Consider the following 13,383-nt stretch of genomic DNA (forward strand, 5'->3'; position numbering starts at 1 on the left):
GGCACTTGTGGTTGTGCCATAATACTTGACCAAAATGTCCCATGCATCCTTAGGAGAGCTGCAGTTCATTATCTGCATTACCATGGCATCTGAGATACATAAAGAGAACCAGTGCAAGACTCTACGAGCTCTTTCTATCCAAGATCGGTGTAATCATCTCTGATCAGCCGTAGGTCGATCTGAGAGCTCAGGTTCAGCTTCTGCTCCAATCACCAACTCCCAATAGCCTTTCCCTATTAATAAGTTCTCCATGCGAAACTTCCATATGGCATAATTATTATTATCAAGATTTTCCCCCACTATTTGGGTTATGTTGTCAGTTATTTCTGCATTTGCCATGTTGTACCAGACACTATTTAGTCACTGCTTGACTTCCTGCAAGCCAACAAGTATGATTGACCAACTTCAATCCTCAACTGTTTATGACAGTTTTCTGCAATTAATTGCAGTAAAAAACTAGGGTATTTCAGCCCAATGACAACTCATAATAGTCCACAAATCAGTGGTCTAACTCATAAGTATACTAGTCAAGACATATGCTTTGGAGTTGCTTCAACTTAACCTCTTGCAATCTCACTGCCAAGATAAATACATACAGTCTGAAAACTGTAAACTATTAGTGACCAGTAGCTTATTCAAAAACAAAACTGAGTCATATACATGTCATACATGTCCCAAACCTTCATAGACATGTGCTAGTACGTGTAGCAGTCCAAGCATAACCATACGGGCACAAAACACTGCATATCCAACAAGTATAGGTGTCAAACTTCCTGCTCATAGATTGCATTCAGCAAAAAAAACTGTCAAACCAAGATGTATTTCAGCCTAGGAGAACCTCGAATCACTTCATACATATGCCACTGTGTGTACAGGTCAATACATGACCAAACAAGCATCCGCAAATACTCTATCTGTAAGAGGCAATGTCATATAATGCATTCATTGTTTATGACTAGCCAATACCCTATGAATACATTTGTTTCCAGATTTAGACTTCAATTTTTAAGAGCTTCCAATGCTCATATCAATGCATATAGCATTCAACATTCATATCCCGTACCATACTACTCCTTGTAGGTACCAAAAGGCATGTACTTCTTCAAGGCCAATGAGTATATATTATTGACAGTTTTATGACAGTTTTCAGCCTGTCATTGGCTTCCCAAAACTGAGCATTTTAGTCAATAACTTCAGTCCACAACCATGTCAGACAATGCATATGGTTCCCAGAGCATGTATATGCTTCAACAAGTTCTCTTGAGCATGCCAAGGAGCTCAAGGCTCTTGAGTAGAATCAAGTGTATATTGTATATTCATTGATTACAGCAGGTCTTCACTGTTTTTAGATCTATGATCAACTATCATAGCTCATAAATGAGCTATACATCATGGGTTAGCATTCCAGGACAATAAACCATCTTCCAGTGATGATTCAACAAGCATTTAAGTGTTCCATTCCATTCCAATGTGCTTATTCAGCCAGCACATGCAGATCAGCAAACTGGCGCAGTTTGCATGGACTGATCTAGGCTTCTCCTTCTTCACACTGATGACCACTTCACTGTAGATCCACTCAATGATGACCAACCAAGCCTTTACAAGGCTCCAGACAAGTCCCGACACACTCTCCTTCAAGTATACTGAAGTTGCATTCAATACATACCTCTGCAAAAACAATGACAGTCACTCCTTTTACACAGCAAGTCTTTTTCCTTCAATCTCCAGGTCTTCTTCCATAATGTTATTCTCCACAGAGCCCAGTCATGGGTGCTCTGATACCATATTGAGATTGAGAGAGGCAGAGATGGAGTGAGAAGCAAGCATGCTCTCATCTTCTTCATTCATTCATTCTCTCTTAATCACACACAAAGAATAAGTGTACTAAGGTCTGTAGGACCATTCACACTAGGTCTAAGACCACCGACTTATTTAATGTCCCACACTTGCTGATACAGCTGAACAAGACTAATGTCGATCATGCATACTAACAGAAGAATATTATGAGCTTGATATTCTAACATCCAAGAAGTAGCTGAAAGTTACTTGATTGATCTAATCAGTGATTCTCAAGTTTTAGCCATTCATGCTCGACGTATCACTATTAAGCCCATAGATATAGTTCTTGTTCGTAGGATCCGCAACAACAAGGATGCATTTAATCTTAATGTCAACAATATGCTTTGCGAAGCTATCTTGTAATTTGATCTATGTTTTTAGCTTAAGTTTGGTTGTAGAATGTAAGGAGCTTAGTTTTGGTTTATCTTTCCAGTAGACCTTCAAGTATTTGATAGTAGCGGTCTACAAAATGAAGCTAAATTTTACCTAGCTCTAGTTGTACTTGGTGCAACGCACTATCTACCGTGTATTTCATGGTTTCGTAATGTCAAATCTAATATTTGATATTCTATTTTTCCATGATTTGCATTGTGCGTATTTCCAAGTTTCCAATTTTAAAAGTAGTTTTGTTAAGGAAATTCAATGCGCAATCACACACACATCAGTGATCAGTTGTACATGGGCCGATGCACTATATCTTTATTGTATTTAGCGATTTGGCAACACTATATCTGATATGCAATATTCCATTTGACCCATGACTTATTTTTTGTGAATTTTTAAGTTTCCAATATTTCACGTAGTTTGGTTGATGATACATTTAATATACAGTTGTGCACACTTGGTGCGATGGTGAGTTTTTTTGTTATCAGTGAAGTATAATCCAGTTAATACATTTTCAAAAAACAATTGAACCATCAATTTTATAAATCGAAATCTGTTGAAACTTCACCCACTTGCTAGGCATCATAAAAACTCATGGATATTAAAAAATTGGCCCCATCAGAAGTCTCTAGGACACCTGTCCAGAGACTGGCATCTGGAGGATTCAGGGCCCCAGACACCATCCTCCGGATAGGTGTCCCAAAGACTTCTAATGAGGGAAATTTTTTTTGGTAGTTGATGTACCCTAGAGGAGTCCATAAGTAAAATTTCACGTTAATCGGATCACTGGTTTTATTTTTCCAAAGATTGGATATATTAATTCAGGTTTAAGGGTTTTTTGAAAATTTTCCTATAAGTTTAAAGTTTCACCTCATTTTGCACATTTCACTTTTGAGTTTTGGGTTTTCTCTCCTAGAAGACATGGCACGCACCAAGCAAGTAGCCCAGAGATACCCCTAGAAATCCTATGGAGAGGCCACCTCCCCCAGCTCCACCACCACTACCACCACCGTGCCAGCAGCGCAAAGTGTCGATGGAAGCCAGTCACAGTGGCTCTTCGTGAGATCCGCCATTACCAGAAGTCCACACACCTCATAATACCAAAGGCTCCATTCCAGAAGCTAGTGCATGAGCTTATGGATGGCATACTCATTAAGAAAAATAGGAGGCACTTCCCAGATGGAACACGCTTGCAACAACCCGATCGTTGGACTGCCCAAGCCCTCCTTGCACTATAGAAAGCTATCAAAGCTTATGTCATCGACTTGTTCGAAGACTTGGTCATGCAGCAGTACATGCAAGGAGAGTCATCGTCACCAATAGGGATTTGTGGATAGTGAGCTTCTTTTGGTGATGGAAGGATAGTCCTTGCGAAGATCAACAATGATAAGGATGTACTACCAAAACATATACGGAATGTAGCTTCCAAAGAGATTTTGTAAAACCTTGGTTGTAATGGATCCCATGTAAAATGTTATGAATATGAGTACAAATTTTTTGGTGTGTCTTATTTTTGTTTATTCACTTGTTATTTGTTTTATTTATGTCTTTGAGTTATCATTACTTGTGTCTGAATGAATACATGTTGCGCATGAACTCGATAAAGCACTACGTATTAAATTTAGGGTACAAATCGTGTTGCGTATAAATCTGATAAATAAGTAACTAAAGTCAAAGCAGTTTTTGGAAACCATTTTTTATAATTTCAATAAATCACAGGGAAAAGAAAATTACAAGAAAATTCCCATACTGCCCGACCAGTTTCAAACTGGTCTACAAAGTTGCAAAAGAAACTTTTTTCATATTCTTCACCGATTTGAAGTTACGAAGGGGTAGACTATTGGCTGCATGCAATTTTCTTCTCTCTTTCACCCTTATCACATCAATTGCCCATTTTATCCATCTTGTAAATATATTATAATAATGTGCTTTGGGCATCCACCTCTTGTAATCTAGCTCTCTTTGTCTATCTTGTGTACCACCACCCTTGGCTTCTTGCATGATGACCAAGGTGGAGGCTTGTCCCATCCACTATTTTCCATATTTTCAAAAATGGCATACATCATCTAGGATTATGTTAATCAAGAAGATTAGCTTGATCTAATCCCTCATGGAGGTTGTATAAGGTGCCCATGGAGATGTAAGGAGACACCTTGGGGAGTCCACCTATATATAACGTGCGTTCAAAGGATATTAAGAAATACCCTTTCTTTACATGCTATAAGGCCTTAAAATGACCCCTTTTACTTTACTAAACTTACATATTTTTTTCAAATTGTACTTTAAAATCTCTTTTGTAAATATAATCCTGTAAATTTTACTAAATATAATACCATTTCTTTTGAACTCATGTGGTATCTTACATGTTCTATAAGGTGGAATCCCCGGGGGAAGACACAATAACAAGCACATGAGAGCACTCTAGAATACCCTCATGCTAGTCCATCTCTTTGAGGTAAGCTATGAGTGAGGCTCTTTTATTATGAAGCATTCCATGAATACATAATGACGAGATTCCTCTATCTCTTCTGCTCTTGTCTCCCTCTCTCTCTCTCTCTCTCTCTCTCTCTCTCTCTCTCTCTCTCTCTCTCTCTCATATTCTAATATGGTGTCTAGATCATATATACTCTCTTCTAATTCTCCCTCTACATTCATACTTAAACTTATTAAGTAAGACTTACCATATGCTCTATTGGTAGGGAATCCTTATTTCTTCATGTTATATATATGTTCATGGGAGAATTTAGAAGCCATCACCTCTCTTAACCTTCCATCATCTTCATTTCCATTAAGATGGGCTATAAATTCTCTCTCGAGAAGTTGTGTTTTGGTTCTTTCCATTATCTTTGAAGAAAGGGATGTCCTAGCCCCTCCTCCCTTTGGCTAGGTGGTGCCCTTGTTTAGCTCTCTTAGTGAGGATCGGAGGCTGGGTGGGTAAGAGGCAACCTACTTATCTTTTCATCTCTCAACACCTACTTATCTTTTCAGCTCTCAACACCTAATCCTCTTCAGTGACCAAAAGAAATAATAATCTAGTGGGAGAAGAGAACTATTGCTAATTATCATGAATTTGTCTTAGCCAATTCTCTTTGTGAGATAAAGCTTGATGTGAATCTCTTGGAGCTGATCAAGTTATCTCCAAGAGCATGTAAAGAGTTTAAGAAGATCCTTTGTATTGAGTATATAGTCAAACCCTTGGGAATAGCCCATGTGGGAGATGATTGGTTTGAGTATGTTGAAAAGCATTGCCCAAGGATAGTAGCATATATTAATGGCATATTAGTAGATCATTGTGGATATTGGATCCTCCATCAACATTATGAGTTTAGAATTGATGGAAAGGTTGGGACTAGAAATCCAAAGGGATACCTCCACAATTCTTCAAATGGCTAGTGATAGTTTAAGGAAACTAGAAGGTTGCATCACCAAAGTCCATGTGATTGTTCCTAATGTGAAATGGATTTTGGACTTTAGGGTTATTAGGTTTGTAGGGTGGCCAATCTATCAAGTATTATTAGGAAGGCCATGGATCTTGTAATCCGATTGTCAAGTTGATATACTTGCTAGTTGTCTGATTTTTGGCAAAGGTGCTAGACATGTAATAATGATTGCATATTGTGAATTTCCTCAAAGCGAGAGAGTACCTTTATCTTCAAAATAATTAGATACATTAGAGTATCCTTCTGGTGGTGAGACTTCGTCACCAAATGATGATGCCAGGAGGCATATTCCACGGTGGATTCCGTGAGGTTTTACGGTGGATTCCGTAAACTTAGATGACCGGGGCTCATACGCAAAGAGGATTCTTTGTGCGAGAAGTTGATGGGGACGCCTGTCCTTTTCGGGCGTTTCATTAATTTAGTGTGTACATGGGTGATTCCATAGCGGGTGATTCCGCAAAATGCATATTAAATTAATAAACGTTTATGAGTTTAGAGTGCGCACTCGTAATAAATTAAGGTTAGGATTTATTTCTAACCTGTTGATTTGTTTATGTAGCTGAAGACTGCTAGGTATTCACTTTTGTCGGTTTAATTGTGTTATTTTACTAACGATTGTGAATGCTTCAGTTGATGTGTAGAGATAGCAGCAGTGGCGGAGGAAAGCATTGGAGTCTAGCGGGTTTCCGACCTTTGGATATATTTTGATAGGCGCCACGCCTATATTTTGATTATGTCTATAGAGACATCGACTATTTATTATTATTTTGTATGCGCTTATGCGCCTGGATATGTTATTTTTATTTGGACATTGAGATTGGGCGTGCCTGACTCTTTGGGCACCGTCCATTAGCTTTATTTTCCTATTTTTGGTAGAAAGCAAACTCAAAAGCTAAAAGCTTGTCATATTTTTGTAATTGGGCTATTTTTGAGCAAAAAGATTGAAAATATATATTAAATACATGCTTTGTGAAGCGCTCACACAAGGCATGGGGGAGATTCAACCCAATTTGTCTCTTGTCTCATGTCGTGCTTGCTTTCTCATTGGTTTTTGTGCTAAAAAGTAGAGTGCTTTGTTCTTGGGGACCTTTGGGAATTCACTACGTGAGCTACCTGCGTCCGATCTGCGCACCAGTGGTATCAGAGCGGAGCAGAGATCAAGGGCTTCCAATCGCTACCAATCTCGGGCGAAGGCGGAGCTCCAGGAACAAACGGCCTCTACAGTCAATCTCGTCGCGAACCGTCGATACAGGCAGACTTCTGGCGATCAAGAACCCCTGTTTCCACTCTCAGATCGCGAAGGACCACTTTCTGTCGGCGGAGGACCACTCATCAATTCTCTTCATCAAGTCGTGATAAACAGTAAGAAAGCCATATCTCTATCTTCAAAAAGCTTAGTGTAAAAGCTTAATACAAAGCTTGAGAAGCTTAACAAGCTTCTAATCAACAAATCGACCTACAAGAGGAGGCGCCCGAAATTTTCGGCGGAAAAAACGGACCCCCCCCCTCCTCACGATCAAAAAACGGCGGCCTATATTCCTCCTTCTTAAGCTTCTTAAGCTTAAGCTTAACTAATTAAGCTTAAGTCATTAAGTTACTCTCAAGTCAGACAAGGCAGAGAAGTCACCAAACTCCGGGTCACGCACTCCAGAAGACAAGTTTCGCAAGTCGACACTAATCAAGTACTGCAAGTCCTGCAAGTCAGCTAAGTTCAGCAAGTTCACAACCCTGCAAGTCTGTTAAGTCTGCAACTCTGCAAGTCAGACTAAATCAGAACTGACTAACGCTTGAAACTCCTAGAAGACTTGTTCGTTTGCAAAAACTCTGAACTGGAAAGTTGTTCGCAGCAAGCTGTTTTACCTATCTGCAACTTCGTTGAAGTACTTTCAGCAAACGGAGACAGAAATATTTCAGAATTTCTGAAAATTGAAGAAGAAAATACCCAAAAATACATAGCCTTGTAACCCCAAATTTGAGCTACGCTCATCCCGCTAACTGATTTTGAGTGAGAAAGGTTTGTTGAGTTTTACAGGATGACTACCCCACATATGGATGATCCTATGGCTGAAGACGACCTACCTGAGCCTACCATGGAGCAAAAGCTGGATCTTATCATGTTGCAATTGGACGAAGAGCGAAGAGCTAGGCAAGCCTTGCAAGCGCAATTGACAAAGCTACAAGGAGCGTCCACTGATAAAGAAGAACCTCAAGCTGAAGATTTGATACGCCGTACCATTGACGCCACTCTTGAAGCGCAAACCATTCGCAAGGAATCCAAGATAAGTAAACGAAGTTTCAAGTTTCGCACTTTCAATGGCATAAGAGAGGGAAAGACTGTTTTATCATTCATTAGCCAATTTGATGACTATTTCCATGAGGAAACTTATCCTGAGAAAGATAAAATCAAGTGTGTTACTAATCATCTGATAGATAGAGCATCACTTTGGTGGACTGTCGTCCGCAAGAGCATAGAATGTCCTGCTACATGGGAAGATTTCAAGAAGAAGTTCATGCAAAATTTTCTTCCACCGCAATTTCATGAGAAGGCAATCAAGCAATGGGATTTACTTCAACAACGCGACCGTGAGCCTATTCCACAGTATACAGAGCGTTTTTGGAATGCACTTCTACAGCTACGCATGCTTGAAGACGTACCAGAGACGACACATAAGCGGAAGTACATGTCTGGACTTCTTGGACATTACTACGCTGAGGTGAATATGTTCAAGCCTGCTACTCTTGAAGATGCCATCTCCTTAGCTCACGACACTGAAGATAAGTTACGTGGAAGAGATCGACGACCACAGGCATTCCAAGCAAACGGTAATTATGGATCTAAACAATTCAATTCAAATTTCAGAAGGTTTAATCCAGGTCGTTTTTCATCACCATCTTTCCGCAAGAATTGGCCTAAACCACCCGCATTACCATCCACTGTCAATCCAAATCCTAAGCCTATCCAACAAGCAAATCCAAATATACCCAGACTCCCAGCCATTGCAAATAATGTGACCAAAGCCAAGCCCATCGTATGCTACAAGTGTCACCAGCCAGGCCATCTCGCAGCAAATTGTCATTCAAAGAAGCCATCAGCACATATCAACTACCTTGGAGCTATGGACGAAGACGAGCATGAGGATATGCCGGACTTCACTGAAGAAGAAGATGATCCTACTACTATTTCCGACACTTTACCAGGTATGCCTACTTTACATTCATTGTTGATTATGAAATGTATGGTGCATGGAAAAGAAAGAACTGTATTGCATGATGACGGTAGTACGCATGATTTTATTTCAGCAAAATTGGTAAAGGAATTGAAATTGCATACAGTACCTACGCATTATCGCATAAAAGTTGCATTTTTAGGTACTAGGTACAATGGCACACAAGAAGTTCAAAATTTAGAAATTCAAATTGGTCCATATGTTGAAAGAAGAAATTTCTTAGTTGTCCCATTACAGTCTAGCGACATTATTTTAGGAATGCCATGGAGACACCAACATAATCCCAATATAGATTATTCCACACACACAATGAATATTAATTTTCAAGGAAAATCTATTACATTATTTGGTATGCATGCATCTCATATGTTTTCACTGCTTTCGCATACTCAAGCAAAACGTGCACTACGCAAGAATACTAAATCATATCTCATTTGGGTGAATGAATTGCACGCAAAAGAAACTCATATGCACCCTAGGCATAAGGAATTTCTTGCATATTTTAAGGATTGTTTTGCAGAAGATCTACCACCAGGTTTACCTCCATCACGTCCAGAAGACCATAAGATTGACCTAATACCTGGCACACAACCACCTTGCAAAGCCCCATATAGGCACAATCAAATAGAGCAAAAAGAAATCCAGAGTCAAGTAGAAGAATTACTAAATAGAGGCTTAATTCGACCTAGCAGTTCTCCATTCGGTGCACCTGTGCTCTTAGTCAAGAAAAAGAATAATACTTATCGGATGTGTATTGACTACCGAGCATTAAACAAGATCACTGTAAAGAATAGGTATCCTATACCTAGAGTTGATGACCTTATGGACAAACTGCAAGGATCTTCTATATTTAGTAAAATTGACCTTAAATCTGGATATCATCAGGTGAGGTTAGATAGATCCGACATATTTAAGACTGCATTCAGGACACAGTTTGGCCATTACGAATTTTTAGTTATGCCATTCGGATTAACTAATGCACCTGCCACTTTCAGTAGAATGATGAACCGTATTTTTCTAAAATATCAGTATTGTGTGATTGTTTTCTTTGATGATATTTTAGTGTTCAGTCAAAGTGAAAAAGAGCATTATGAGCATTTATCATTAGTTTTTCAATTACTGAAAGAAAATCAATTGTTTGCAAATCCTGACAAGAGTGAATTCTTTAAGACAGAAATAGAATATCTAGGTCATATTGTATCAAAAGAAGGAATAAAAGTTGATCCTAAGAAAATTGATGCAATATTGCATTGGCCTATTCCTAAAAATGTACATGAATTACGTTCATTCCTTGGTCTTGCTAGTTTCTATAGGAAGTTTGTACGTAATTTCTCATTACTTGCTTTACCACTGACCAAACTTCTTAAGAAAGGTATTGTTTACCAATGGACTGAAAACCAGCAGAAATCCTTTGATTTACTTAAACGTGCATTGACCAATGCCCCTGTCCTACAATTACCTGACTTTAATAGACCATTCTTTCTAGTTGTGACCGATGCTAGCGGATCAGGAATAGGAGCCGTGCTAATGCAAGACAACCATCCAATAGCATATTCTAGTTCTAAGCTGAAACCCTCTGAGCTCAAATATTCCACCTATGACAAGGAACTCTTAGCAGTTGTACAAGCATTGAAACAATGGAAGCATTATTTAATGGGTTCAGAATTCATGATAAAGACTGACCAGCAAAGCATTAGACATCTACTTAGCCAACCCCAAATTTCTGACCGCCATATCAAATGGGCTTCATTCATTCAAAGTTTCCATCCTATCATTCAATACCAACCTGGAAAAGAAAATGTAGTTGCCGATGCATTGAGTAGAAGACCTGCAATTCATAACATTTCTATCATATCTTTTGATTCTTTGATTGCTATGAAAGACACATATCACCAGGATATTACTTTTCATTCTGATTGGCAAAAATTAGTTCAAAATAATTTCATTCCTGTTGATTCATTGTCATATAATGATGGATTCATGTTCTTTGAAAAGAGACTGTGTGTTACTATTCCATTCCGATCTTTTGTTTTAAATGAAATTCATTGTCCCCCATATCAAGGTCATAGAGGTATCATTTCTACATTACGCATGTTAACTGAAGATTTTTATTGGCCGCATATGGATGCAGATGTGTCTAATTTTGTTTCTGAATGTCTGATTTGTCAAAGAATAAAAAGACATCATGGTAAACAATATGGGTTATTAATGCCTTTATCTATTCCATCTAAACCTTGGGAACATATATCTATGGATTTCATTACTGGCTTACCAAATACTAAATCTAACCATGACATGATTTGGACAATTGTAGATAGATTTAGTAAGCAAGCATATTTCATTGCATGTAAGAAAACTTTAACAGCATCACAAGCAGCACAATTATTTTTGAAAACTATTTTTACTAACCATGGATTGCCGAAAGTGATTATTTCAGATAGAGATTCTAGATTTTGTAATAATTTCTGGATTACACTATTTGCAAATCTAGGCACAAAGATTGATTTCTCATCTGCATTTCATCCAGAAACAAATGGACAAACAGAAGCCACAAATAGCACTATTTGAGATCTTTTACGTGCATACACTATCTCTAAACCTCAAACATGGGATACTCATTTACATTTATTACAGTTTGCATATAACAATACACCGCACACATCTACAAAGAAAGCACCTTTTGAAGTTATTTATGGACATAGATTATCTACACCTGTTGCATCTTTGTCTAATAGAATACAAAGTGCCGATGATATTGCTGTTATGCATAACACTATTTTTGATGAGGTAAAGGATATGATTGCTAAAGCCCAACAATCATATACCAAACAAGCCAACAAGAAAAGACAAGCCATGAATTTCAAAGTTGATGATTATGTTTGGCTTAGAATAGAAAAGCGTAGACTGCAAAGTGTAGATAGACATCCAGTTGTCAAATTAGCCCCTAGATTCTACGGACCATTTAGAATCATTCATAAGATTAATGACAATGCATTCAAGTTAGAATTGCCATCTCATTGGAAAATTCATAATACATTTCATATTAGTTTATTGAGACCATTTAGAGGACAATTACCTATCCACCCTGTCTATGAAAACCCACCTTTACTAGAAGAAGAGACTGAAATCCTTGAACCAGAAGCCATCATAGACACTGACTACATGACCACTAGAACTGGCCGAAGGTACTCTAGATATCTAGTGAAATTTAAGAACCATCCTGTAGAAGAAGCACAATGGATGCACGCTAGAGACCTAAATGCTTTCCCCACTCTGTTAGCTCCACATTGAGCTAATAGCAATTGAGGTCAATTGCTATCCCACCCCGGGGGTATGATGCCAGGAGGCATATTCCACGGTGGATTCCGTGAGGTTTTACGGTGGATTCCGTAAACTTAGATGACCGGGGCTCATACGCAAAGAGGATTCTTTGTGCGAGAAGTTGATGGGGACGCCTGTCCTTTTCGGGCGTTTCATTAATTTAGTGTGTACATGGGTGATTCCATAGCGGGTGATTCCGCAAAATGCATATTAAATTAATAAACGTTTATGAGTTTAGAGTGCGCACTCGTAATAAATTAAGGTTAGGATTTATTTCTAACCTGTTGATTTATTTATGTAGCTGAAGACTGCTAGGTATTCACTTTTGTCGGTTTAATTGTGTTATTTTACTAACGATTGTGAATGCTTCAGTTGATGTGTAGAGATAGCAGCAGTGGCGGAGGAAAGCATTGGAGTCTAGCGGGTTTCCGACCTTTGGATATATTTTGATAGGCGCCACGCCTATATTTTGATTATGTCTATAGAGACATCGACTATTTATTATTATTTTGTATGCGCTTATGCGCCTGGATATGTTATTTTTATTTGGACATTGAGATTGGGCGTGCCAGACTCTTTGGGCACCGTCCATTAGCTTTATTTTCCTATTTTTGGTAGAAAGCAAACTCAAAAGCTAAAAGCTTGTCATATTTTTGTAATTGGGCTATTTTTGAGCAAAAAGATTGAAAATATATATTAAATACATGCTTTGTGAAGCGCTCACACAAGGCATGGGGGAGATTCAACCCAATTTGTCTCTTGTCTCATGTCGTGCTTGCTTTCTCATTGGTTTTTGTGCTAAAAAGTAGAGTGCTTTGTTCTTGGGGACCTTTGGGAATTCACTACGTGAGCTACCTGCGTCCGATCTGCGCACCAAATGATGAATCAAGAGAGGGGTCCACTACAAAATATGTCTACCAGGTGACTCTAAATGAGCCGATAGAAGCTCAAGAAAGAATTAGAGATGTAGATGTGATTGAGCTAGATCTCGATACATTGGATGAGCCATGACCAATTAAATTAGGATCTATGCTCAGTTTGGAAGAGAGGAAGGACTATGTGTCCTTGATCCAAGAATTTTGTGATATTTTTTCATGGAGCTATGATGAGCTTAGGGGTATTCCTCCTCTATGCATACTATTCCCTTGAAGGAAGGTAGCCGTCTTGTTTGA

The sequence above is a fragment of the Lygodium microphyllum genome, chromosome 10 (assembly GCF_053477565.2).
Source record: "Lygodium microphyllum isolate KBCC chromosome 10, Lygodium_microphyllum_v1.1.10, whole genome shotgun sequence".
In the NCBI taxonomy this organism is placed as follows: Eukaryota; Viridiplantae; Streptophyta; class Polypodiopsida; order Schizaeales; family Lygodiaceae; genus Lygodium; species Lygodium microphyllum.